This window comes from Rhodnius prolixus, unplaced genomic scaffold (assembly GCF_049639745.1).
Source record: "Rhodnius prolixus isolate KJV_2025 unplaced genomic scaffold, Rpr scaffold_4, whole genome shotgun sequence".
Classification (NCBI taxonomy): Eukaryota; Metazoa; Arthropoda; class Insecta; order Hemiptera; family Reduviidae; genus Rhodnius; species Rhodnius prolixus.
Genome location: NW_027411614.1, coordinates 16,124,201 through 16,135,667, shown reverse-complemented (window position 1 = coordinate 16,135,667; position 11,467 = coordinate 16,124,201). Strand labels below are relative to the sequence as shown.

The 11,467-nt window shown below is 34.1% G+C and overlaps 1 long non-coding RNA gene across 1 annotated transcript; it reads left to right on the top strand.

Moving 5' to 3' along the window:
- Positions 1-735: 735 nt before the first annotated feature.
- On the top strand, positions 736-6,901 carry LOC141455384 (uncharacterized). The gene is made up of 3 exons (XR_012459239.1): positions 736-906; positions 6,397-6,593; positions 6,771-6,901. It is a non-coding gene; the product is annotated as an uncharacterized lncRNA (long non-coding RNA).
- Positions 6,902-11,467: the final 4,566 nt, after the last annotated feature.

Below are 11,467 nucleotides of genomic sequence, written 5' to 3'. Positions count from 1 at the left end.
CCAATCTAAAATACTTCGAACTATTGTAAACGCTCCATTTTATGTCTCCAAACTGGACTATACACACTGACCTTTTACCGCACAAGTCGCTAAATTAAGATACAGGAAACTCCACTTCAGCCTGCAAACTCATATAAATCCTCTAGCACAAAAATCTTTCTTCAAGAACTATTCCTGATAACCTGGACAAGACGCTTTAAGAGACAGTGGCCTCGTCAATCTCCTCTCAAGTGAAGAGAGTGACTAACAGACTTATGTTTTGAAGTGTTACTGTTGGGTAACATCTCCATTCATTTGTTTCATTTGTTATTCTGTTATCATTGTTACTTACAGCGCCAACGCGCTGATTGTAGCATAAATAAACGCAAAAAAAAAGATAGTTAAAAGTAAGGGGCTGGTGTTGGTCTAGTGGTCAAGAGCGTGGCTCTGTAAGTGGTAGATTCCCAGTTCGAATCCCGCGTTTGACTACTTTTTATTTGTCAGAAGAAAAAATGTTTTTAGTAAAGTATGAGTTTCTGCTCCCGTCCACGTCACCTAAATGGTAGTTGGACGTTAAGCCCCGCCTGAAAAAATAGGCGATTATTTTACTACTTTACTTTAATAGTTAAAAGTAATAATAAAATAAAATCGAAAGAGATATTAATATTCTTTCAGATTGGTGTACATCATAAACTTTATCTTAAAAACAGCAGGCCTTGAACTCATATGTGTTCAAAAATCAAAGCACTTGATTATTGACTAAATTCTTTCAGTGATAAATACTGCAACCAGATGGTAGAGATTGTACATATTTGTATTCAGATTGCATCGCTGTGAAATTAACAATAATTGCTGAATGATCTCTAAGAAATATCCCAAGAATTTTGGTTTATGAAGTTAGATTTCAGTTTTCGCCTGCTTAAAATCGTAAGTTGTGGACAAAACTAATTACAGAAAGTATAAGGAAGCTTTTTGTGAAGCTAATTTAGAACCTTATAATTCATGTTGTATTTGCGGAATCACGTTTTCATTTGTTTTGTAAATCTTCTTTTTTTAAAAAAATCTATTTTTAAGCACAAACACATGAAGTAATGTTGAACCAACATACAGAAAGTCTGGGTAAAATGGTATGAATATATAATTATATATAAAAAATAATATAATTTAATTGGACAGATAATTAAAATGAGATCACGCTTTTCCTTAGCCAAGTTAATTATTGTTACAGAGAAACCTAACTACTCTTTCCGAGTTAGTTGGCGCAATTCTTTAAATATATACATGAATTCACTTATATTTGTTAATTATAATTATTAATAAATGGTGAACTGTTACAACAGCGTTCGTTTATTTATAAATTAATTTCCTTTTGAATGTGTACATTCACCTTAATATAGATTCAATTAGTGATTTAATTTCGGCAAAAATAACCACAATGAAGAGCTCTTTATCGCCATTTTTTATTCTTTCTGAAATCCTTTATTATTTATTTGTAACGATTTTATTCTAACAAAGTAAGTAAAGGATTCGAGCCCGAGATATCCGCGATAGAATCCTGTATACGCTAAACACAGAGTTAATCCCTCTTCTGTCAAAAAGTACTATAAAAGTTTTATCTACAGCCCGACACAGCAATGTCTTCAGGGACAAGAACAAGCTACCAGTAAGCTAGACATTGTTTGGATCAATCAGATTAGTGTTGTTCAGTTGAGGTTCGAGCTGAAGGTTCAACCGAGTCGAGCTTCAACTCTAGCTTTTACGGCTAGAGCCTTGTAGCCCTCGAAGCTCGAGCCGTGAAGCTTAAGTTGGGGGCACACAAACCTGGAGTGAAGGCTCACAAGTGCAAGCCTTTTTAAATTCTTAAGGAATGACGAGTAATCGATGAGAAACGAACATTTTAGAAATTATTGTATTCATTTATACAAAAATATGTTGAAAAATTCATTAGCTGCTCTTGCTATAACTTTATTTTATTTTAAGAAATGAATTTATTAATTAGTACAAATAAAATGCTTCATATAAAAAACAAAAAATAAGAAAAGCTCGAGCCTTTTGAGCCGAGCCTTGGAGGTTCACCGAGCTCTCTGAGAGGCTTTAGCTCTAGCTCTGACTCGAACCACCCGCTGAGCCCTGAGAGCTCGAGCGCTTAAGGCTCGAACCTTATAACCTTATAGCTCAGCTCCTTGAACAACACTAAATCAAATGGTCGTGAAAAACGCCATGTCGCCTAATACTTTGCTTATAATGCAGTTACGATTCAATCAATTTAACTTTAACAGCCAAATTTAAGGGTTTACTTTACTTAAATTGTGTCTCACTGCTTTGATTCCCCAATCGCTGGAGCTGATTGGAGATCCGATGTAGGGCAGAATCAAATCTATTATCATTATTATCTAAGACATTATCTCAGACGTTGCCACAGATGAAAATCACACCCCTACTTAAAATTAAGCCTAATAATTAACCAATTACATATGCATAAAACATTTAAAATAATATTTAAACCACCAATAGTCAAGATGGTTGTTATTATTCTAGACTCTTAGGCAGAGATAAGAAATAGTATGCTAGAGTTAATATTAATTGGGCGGTAACAGATAAATTGGGGAGATCTGATTTGGTAGTATTTGGAAGGTAGACATGAAGAGGTGGGTGGTTTGGGGAGATGGAAGGATTGCCACTCCCAGTGAGTTGGAGGCCCTCTACTATTGATCTATAAAGAGTGTGCTAGGGAGGTCGTTGTAAGGGCCTCTGACAACGATATGGTGTGAGGCCACTCGGAGTACTTTTGTAACTTCTTACTTTCATCGTTCGAGGGGGGACTGGGTGGTCGACCGTTGGGTTGAAGGAGGCCGCACGGGACCGGGAATAGGAATGACGAGGAGCAAAGCTGAGGGGGAGATTCCAGTTGGAGAGGAATGGTGTGGCGCCTGCCTCCACCCTGAGGCGTCACGATCCGGTCTGCCACCCCCGGTACACTTTCAGACAAGCTTACCCACTGCCTCATCCAGACATAAACACTTAGTAAAAAGAGATGGAGAGTGAAGGTTAGCGAGCGAGGAAAATAAAGGCCGACTGTGACGCCCCAGCATCATTTCCCTGCTCTGAAACGCTTGGGAAAACCACACGGCCTATCTTTGTTCACTTGTCTGTCAATCCAGTTCTTGCAGCCAACACCTTATAAACATCATCAAACATGTCATCTTTATTGTACAACCAGCCGATTACAAGTAAATATATTTCTCGGATACTACGACAGATCAAAATAAAAGTAAATTAATGTAGACGTCTATTTCTTCAAAAGAAATTTGTCTATTTACCTTTCTTCTAACAAATGAAAAAATAGCAACTCACAAGAATCGAACTGTGCTCCCAGTTTTAAGTCTCCCACGAATTCAGATCATCAGCCCCAATCTTGATGCTTTGTGGCTTTAGCCTCAGCAACTAATGCAAAAAAAAAGTCAAAACCGATACCAACAGGAGCTACATGACAAATTCCTACAAATTGAGGAGACACTGTACAAATCTACACCTGGGGGAGCCACTTTGAACAAGGTCTACACACCATCAAACTGTAGAGCATCTTCTCTAGTACGAGTACTGTCCTATACTTGATGGTTAAGAGAAAACATAATGTTAAATTTAATGAACTCCTCTTGAGGGTAACTTTTGAACAACACGCTATTAACTTCGATTGCTTTCTTTAATTTTTAACTAACACAATACAAAACTTATTTTGTAATTTACATTCACTTTTTCATTTAAGAATTCTAATTTTGTAAGTCATCATTTACTCTTCCTTTTTTTTCAAAAGAATTTAAATATTTGTCAACCTGGTTTTTCTTTTAATTTTTTGAAATTACGTAATTTTCATCTTTCTTGTGGCAATACTTGAAATAAGACTTTTGCTGTAAATGCACTTTTGCTCGATAGAGATAAATAAAAACCTAGAGGAAGCCACAATTGTCACTAGAGGAGTTCAAATGTACTTAGGGGAGCTAAATAGATATTTAGAAACCAAACTGGCTTTGGCTTTATTACTACTACGTCACAAAAATTACTAATTTGTCGAATGTTTAAGTTAAGATAATTAAAACTAGAGGAAATCACTAATTAATTTCAGGAAATGCATTGATTTCTCTGATAATAAGACAGCTGTTAGGTTAAAACCTCCAGTATGTCAGCGGTTAACTGCACATAAGCCTTAAAAAAAATAACAATTCTGAGTACATATTTTCTTGCAATATTTTTTTGTAAGTTTATTGTTATTCATGTTGCAAACTTCATTACAATTTGTCATTTACACTTTACACCATTCAAGAAAATAAATTCTAATTGACGCCAGCTTTATTATTTAAAAAAACCTAATAACATCATGTAGTCAGCATCAGTTATGGATGAAAAACGAATAAAAAAAAGCCTGAAAACAATATTTATTAGATGTCTAATCGTTGTGCATTACCCATAATTCATGTGAACTATTGACCTAATCAAATTAAACGATTGCAAGCGATGCGTTTCCTCTCGGATAGTTGTCACATCGTTGTACAGTTCCTTCTTATAAACATGAATTAAAGATGATAATGCTTTTATAATAACATTAAAGGACAATTTCTTAACCAATCAATACTGTAGATTAATATTTACTAATTGCTCAACATCTTTTTATGAAATTGAAGAGCACTGTATTTATTTAGAGACACATTTTAATAAGATGGCCCTAACTGAAAAAAAAAGTAAATAAAATACAAAATGGCAATACTTGTATTGAACGTATTTTGTCTAAATTTATGACATTATTTTTAGGACCAAAGGTAAAATTTTGAGTCATTATATAATGAAATACTTGGCTGCACCTCACAATCAAAAGTCAGCCAAAGCGGCGGATTGTATGTAATTACTTTGTTATTTAGCGTCAATTTTGGTCTTCTGTCCCACAAAGAAGTATCGTGTTTTGAGTTTTTGTCTTTTCATCTTTCATTTTTACAGTTTTAGGTCACTAACTCATTTACGCACCTGGGCGTACCTTTGTCTGCCTCCGGTAAATTTGCCATTGCTAGTATTTTTTATCCAAATGCGCAATAGCGAACTCAGTGGTAAGAAAAACTCTAGTCGCGTGTAAATCAGAAGGCTGGGAAACTAAAACTAAATTATTTCAATCAATTTCAGAAAGCACACTGCTGTATTTAGCGGAAATCTGGGCCCCAGACTACTCTGACTTGGTCGAAAAAGGTCAATTATCTTTTTTTAAAACAATTCTGCAACTGCCTGTTAACACGCCGAACTATCTAGTGCGACTTGAATGCGGTCTAACGCACTTACAATTCAAGATTTTCAAAAGAATGATTAACTGGTGGCTCTCTCTTTTAAATATGCCAGATGACAGCTTGACTAAAATCTGCTATCTACGTCTGATGGAACTCGGAGAAATTTGCACTTTACCTTTTAACTGGACCCTATGCCTACGAAGATATTTAACAATTATTGGGGCGGAGGACATCTGGCTCAGTCAAAGTCCGCAGATTCTCAAAAGCCATTATAATAATTTACTGGAAAAGTTTGAGAATCAACTTTTCTGTAAAGATGTAGACTCGGCAATAAATACCAAATACAGTATATTTATTAGAGATATTTGTTCTCTTGGCCGGGGAGAGTTGTACTTGACCACTAAAGTTGGTATAAAAAAACTTAGAATTATCTCCCAAGTAAAGTACCTACCCCGGATCTATAATAAAAATTTCTATATCCATTTCCAGACTGAGGCTGATTGTCCACTTTGTCACGCGGGTCTAGATACTATTGTTCATGTTTTGCTGCACTGCGAAGTATTTGATACTTTAAGACGTAAATACATTGATAGATACACCAAAGATGTAAAAACCGAGAGAGATAAGATTCAACAGCTTCTTAATATTGAGGATAATGTTCAAAAGCTTAATCACCTTTATTACTTTATTACAAGAAGTCTTCATTTAAGAAAATTATTGCAATAAGTTTGTAATTATCTAGTTTGTTTTTTTTTTGTTTTTTTTTCTCTACTCTACTTATATAAATTACTATTACAAATAACTAATTCTAGAATAACTTTCTCTTACTGATTATAGCTAGAAATGATTCCACTCCGATTTAATTATATAGTTTAGTTTTGTTTTGTTTTCAATCTCAGCCCGTACATATATTGTATACAATAATAAAAAACTATTAATTTGTATAATAAGTCTGACAGATTTAACTTTGTAAACTCCTTGTACTGTAAGGCCAACCCTTTGCTATGAGATTTGTACTCTTAAGAGCAAATAAATCATTCATTCATTGATTCATTGATTCATTGATTGATTGATTGATTGATTGATTCATTCATTCATTCATTCATTCATTCATTCATTCATTCATTCATTCATTCATTCATTTTTACAGTTTTGAAACCATTCTTCTGGAGAATTTAAATGCTGGTGAAGATGCGAGCGGACTGGATTTAGGAGAGAGGATTATTGTGTCGCCTCCATATGTGATGATCCCACTGTCTGGATGAGTTAGTAAGTCTGTAGTGAATATTACGAACTGAATTGGATCATAAATGCTTCCCTGAGGAACCCTAGCCTTCACATTGTGAAGTTGGTATATTTAAATTTCTATTTCTGAATAAAGTTTTTTCTTTCACCGAACAGAATTGCATTTATAACGTATTTGATTACAGAAAGAACTGTATAAAGTTATGCGCTTTTGAAAGCTTTTTAACCTACGGCAAATTTTATGAAAATGTTCTGTAAGTTATTTATTGTTTTGTTTAGATCCTGAGGGACTGAAGCCCTTTTGATATCCCTGAGAAATCTCATTACTCCGCAGTAGGTATTCCTTGCTTCAAAGTAAAATTCTTTAAACAGATTTTTCAAAAATTAATACCCTCTTTAATTATATTTAGGAAAGTATAAATTGAAATATAATAATAAAATAATAGTAATAATAATAGTGTGATGTTTTATTAAAATAATAATGCTTGCTAATTAGTTTGAATAACATTATTAATAATTATTAAAGTCTAAATAATAATTATTATTACTAAACATGGAATACTGTACTTCCCTAATTAAATTAATAAATAATCACGTAATTAATTTCATATCTATTTATGTGTAACTAGTAGAATTGAAATTCAATATTTATTAATAATTTATTATGAGAAGGTAGAATTATTAATTAATATTTACCTACTTTAAGTTAAATCCAAATATTTTCTTAATTACACCTATCCGTGCAAGTGCCAAACAAGACAGTATCTTCAGGTCCATCCTATTCTACATACTGCTGACAGTTCTCACTGTCCCAACCTCTTGGACCTACGATGACGATACCGCCATCCTCCTCTATTCACTCAAAACAATCCGAAACTTGTAAATCCCTTCAAGAACGCCACAACCTAATGGAAATGCTGTTGCATCCCATAAATATTAGAAGAAGCAAAAGTGTCCACATGACTTTCATGCTCAGGGGAGAAAAAAAAAAACCCAAATGTGTTTTTTTCTACAAAAACAATTCCAACCCTACAGCTATCTGGGTTTTCTATTTGGGCTGAAACCCCATCATGAAAGTTAAAAGACAATAACTGAACTAAAAATGCAAACAACTAAGATACATGGTTGGATCTGTGGCTAAACTAAGCATAAACTAATTTTTTACATTATTTAAACCCCAACTGCACATGCTGACAGAGCTGTTGGCGCTACAAAACCTTCTGAAAATCTCCAAAATCCAATCCTTTACAAGCACTTTAAAATCCACCATTGTGATCGAGACTATCCAGTCAGGTTTCTTCAACATTAACCAAGGCCAATTCTCCTCATCCATCCAATTCAACACAGCAAACTCTTTTCTCAATACCAAATCCTGATGATTCTCCGTGCTACTCTTAAAACAATATTAATCTCGTGATCTCCTCCTGTTCTAGATAAATTGTACCATTGAAATTCCCCAAGTGCGAATACTAGCTCAGTTTCTCTCTGCTTGTGTTCCTGCAGACGTTATGCCGTGTAGTTTTGTAACTAATAATTTTGTTTGCTCTGGTCGCTTTGCTTTGCATAGTCTAAATTTGTTTTACACATGTAGCAATGAAATTAAATAGAAAAATAGTTTAAAGTAGCGACTGCTACTTAAATCCTAATCTTCAATTTAGGTTGGTAATTCGTCCAGTAATTGAAATTGATGCTGAAAATAATTGAAAACTTTTAATTACTAAAATAGTCTTTTATTATATACACTTAATTTTAAGAAAGAAAATGGATTAAGTTCTCAAAAATATAATTTATATTCTAAAGGACATTAAGTTGGCTGATTCGGAATGAAATTTTTCTGAGAGTGAGGCAAGGAAAACTTATAAACTAACTTCCCAATTATTGTTACTATTATCCACACAATCTCATTTTATATTAAAATATAAAACAAGTTTGCGCAACTGGATTGTTTAATTTAATCAAAGCCCATAATCAACATAAAAATCTGAATTGTATGAAAGTGCTATAAAGACGGAGCAAACAAATGAAATAAAAAATACAAGAGATTCCTTGGCACTTATATGGGAATAGAAGCGATATCATGGCGAACCGGTTGTCTGCTCATCTTGCAGAGCTCATCAATGGTTTTTATATCACAAAAACAAGAATATATTATTACTGTTATATTCATATATATATATATTCCTTCTCTTCTTCCTCCCAAAATACTCCTTTCTCGAGTTCATTTCACACAGAATTACAGGTATTTTACATATTACAAGAAAACAACTTGAAATTATTTATAAAAAATGTTTATTTTTATATAGCCGAAAAAGTTATATGATGAAATTGAGGAGGACTTTCTGCTTTTTATTTAAATATTTACGTTATAAAAGTATTAGGTAAGGTGTATCGTTACTACATTACTATTTTGTATATCGATAATCTTTTAAATTGTTTATTATTCTAGTCCAGGTTTTCAAATTTCCCATGAAAAAGAGACTGTAAGTTAGTTTTGAATCGATTGCAAAAATAATAAAACACTGTAATGTGATGAGGAGCAACAAATGTTACGTCACAGTCTCCTGTTAATAACAACCTACTCACAGCACTAACTGTTGTGAGCTACAGGAGTTCCATGGCTGGAATCTACCAGGGACCTCCGTAAAAAAAACATTAACCGCGCGGTTAATAGTTATACTCAAAGAAAATTGGGAAATCATAACAAGCCTTCCAAAAACGCTGACAATCTTCATTTGGAGAATCTTCATTTGCTGGGAAAGTAAGGTTCTGCAAATAATTTTCCGATTGCAAAGAAAAGCGTATACTGGGCCAGTAAAATTAGAGGGCTATAGGAGGTTCTATAAGAAAAGTGACCAGATGGCTGCTATTGAAACTTAAAGGCTGAAGATGGGACATCTTCATCGGATGGGCAAGGATTAAATTTTACTTTTATTGCTTGGGGTGGCGACCAGGCGCAAAGAAACAGCGAGGAAGCGTAGTGCTAAGATGGCTGAAGGATATGGAAGAGATCTGCAGTGCCTACGTGTGAAGCAATAGCGAAGTTAGACAAGCGACAAAGAAGGCTAGAAAGCGAAGATCCTACACAGACTTGCGTTTAAATAGATCTGACATTTTCATTTGAAACATTTTATTAAAAAATAATAATTAATTAAAATCTATTTAAATGACGTTCTTAAATAGGAAAGAAAAGAATGATTCCTTCAATGTACCGGTTTAGGATATCGTACGGTTCTAACCATAAATATGAAATTTCTAACCAAAATTTCGAGTAGAAAATATCAGTCCACCAGAAGTGCGCTTTGGTCGAAGGTTTTTTTACGTTTCATTTTACTTTTAATTAATTAATTGATTAAGTTTTGTTAATAAATTCTCAGTTTAAAATAAAAATTAATTCAGTAAATATGAACCCACAAAAATGCCAGCATGCCACGTTTACTCTCCGGCGGGGCTCCTGTCCTCTTCAACGGCAATCCTCTTCCTTGTACATATCTGCTGCGCTACCTTGGGCTCTTTATAGACAAAAGAGTCACGTGGAACCCTCACACTAGACTTAAAAGATAAGCAAATGACAAAACGTGCGAAACTGCTTTACAGACTTCTTGGACGACGCTCCAAATTACCCATTGAACTCAAACGCTTAATTTACAGTACTATCCTCAAACCTAAGTGGACTTAAGGACTAGAGCTGTGGGGTTCAGCCAAACCTACAAACATACGGACTGTACAGAAATTTCAGTTAAAACTACTCTGACAGATAGCTGACACTCCTTTCTAGGTGACTAACCTCACTCTTCATAACGACCTCAACATCCCATTCGTACACCAACTCGCCAAGACTAAATACCACTTGCCCCAAACCTCTAGTACAGTCTCTCGCCTCCTCTGACATTCCTAAAAATATGCGCCAGTGGTCCCGCGACTTCCTCGTAGTCTGAAGGCCTAAAAATCATATACTGTAGAAAGTGCTACCGTTGGGCAGTTTCTTTCCTCCTGCCTTTCACGCATCCATTCATCCTTCATTCTCCCTATTTCCTTATTGTATATTATATTATACAGATTGTAACTAACGAAATAAATTAAAAACGCGAGTGTTGACTAGCTGGATTTTCATTAGCTCGTTCTATCCATGAAATTCGTTAGTCTAATTACATTAGCTGTTGCTCAACTCTAAAGGTAATTGCAACGAAAATGATCAAAAAATCGAAGGCAATTAACAATCAAACTGGTTTCCCCCTAACTACACTCAAAAAATCGTTACTTCCCCTATATTCTTCTGCCCCTTAAAGTTAGGTGCCCTCTCTAATGAAAGATTTAATGAAAATATGTCCTTTTTTTATTAAGAATTTAAGTACTCCTTTGCGATTTGATACGATATTAAGAGAATAACGTTTAATTTGCGATTAAATTTAATTTCTGAAATAAGAAATTGCTGATTTAACTGAAATGTTATTTAATCTGGTCAGAACACCCACGTTATCTTCTCTTCACAGATCTAGCACTTCAAAGAGCATTCATTGTTTTATTCTCTGATTTTAATCCAATTATCCAAATGATATAATCTAAAATATTTGTAGACTATTATTTTTTATTCAACTAATTATTTCGAAAAAGTTCACTATAAATATACGAGACATACTAATTGAGAATGCGCTTTGTAGTATCACACATCCGGCGCTAAATAAACAATTATTTTGTGGTTTTCTAAATAACTGTAGTTCATTGCACATCCATGACTGCATTCAAGTAACAAAATAACTAACAGAGAAAATAGTTTACTAAGAAAACAGCGTGTACATGAGATGTAAAAACGTGAAAATCAATCAAAAACGTGTAAAGTAATTCGTGACTACTAAACTTTGTTTTTTAACTATAGTATTGTACAGAATTGTAAAGAGTGAACTTAACTACAGTACTGAATAAATCACGAGATAAGGTAAAGCCTTACAAGTCCAGTATTGAACTCACAAAAAACTGTT